The sequence below is a fragment of the Apaloderma vittatum genome, unplaced genomic scaffold, assembly GCF_000703405.1.
Source record: "Apaloderma vittatum isolate BGI_N311 unplaced genomic scaffold, ASM70340v1 scaffold16792, whole genome shotgun sequence".
In the NCBI taxonomy this organism is placed as follows: Eukaryota; Metazoa; Chordata; class Aves; order Trogoniformes; family Trogonidae; genus Apaloderma; species Apaloderma vittatum.
In genome coordinates, this window is record NW_009705416.1 from 2,730 (window position 1) to 4,094 (window position 1,365).

Here is a 1,365-nt window from a genome sequence, read left to right on the forward strand (position 1 = left end):
TCTATGATGGTATGGTTAAAATGGAACCAGGATCATGTTTAATTAGAGGATTTAATGTAAGAACAGTTACTGGCTGGAGTAGAAGCTGATTTGATTTTCCTTCTTCTTTTAAAATCATTTTTTGAGTGCATGGTCTGCTTACAGTTACCATGTTCTTATTAGCTTCTTGGTTGCCCTCACATAGATTACCTTCTCAAGATTTTTACATATCAGCTTGCATATTTAGCATCCCAATGCAAGGGTAATTTTGTTACTCCATTTCACTGAGGTCTAAGTCTCAGTGAACGAAGCGTGAGGTGCGGTGGGGATGGCGTCTGGACGATGGCGCTTTTCACGGCGCAGCGCTGCAGGCTCAGACCTGAGGAAGCACATTTGAGTTTTCGGGGTGAGGTTTGCTGTGGCCTTTTTTTGTAGATTGGATCAGCTCTGGGGTGGGTCCTGTTCTCTGGAGGAGGCTTTTAACGTATCATCTGCCTTGCTCTCTGTCCCAGGGGATGGAGCAGAGCCAGAATCTGTCCTCAGATCTAAACAAGCGGTTAGTTGCTGTTCATATGCTTATCAGGTTTGGTTCAAATCCTTCTGGTCTCATTTTCCTGCCTCACCAAAACCCAGTGATCCTCTGTGTGCCAAGTACCAAATTTTTACCTTTTTTTTTTTTTTTTTAAATCCTGTTGAATGACAGTCGCTGGGAAGATAGCTTTTTGTATGATTATAGGCATAAAACCCCAGTGTTACTTACGTCTTTCTAAAATGCAAATATAATTAGGGAGATAGTTGTATAATCTGTTTAATATTGTCTACTAAAATGTGCATATACATAGTATGTTTTAAAACATACCTTATTAGGAAGCTGCAGCCTATTAGCCTAATGATAATCTGAGTGGTTACGATTATTAGTATTTTGTAACTGGTGTTTGGGTTTAGTAGCATAGTAGTAATTCATTTTAAATGTAACTGAATAGCAGGCTTGGACATAAAGTGCAGCTCAGTGTTGTTTTATGCAAACTTCTCTGCAATTAGTCTTTTTAATAACCAGATTTGAAACAACATTTATTTTCAGCATATGTTTTGGGAGAATACACAGAGAGCTGTGTGCAATACAGCAGTTCAGAGGCAGGAAGCAGAAGCGAATATTGCCATTTGCTGTCTTGCCATTTCTCCGAGAGCGCTGCTGGAGTCAGAGCTGTGAGTGAAAACAAAGACCTCTTTTTGAGGTTGCCTTGCCCGTTTTTTATTTTCAGGGCTTGCCCTTTGTGAAGTGAAGCCAAGCCAGCCTTCAGCCCACAGTGTTGCTCCGGTGCTGCTCGCAGCCCCTCGCTGGGGGTGCCCCGTGGGGCGCTGTGGCGGGGGGGGCGGGGCCGGGGC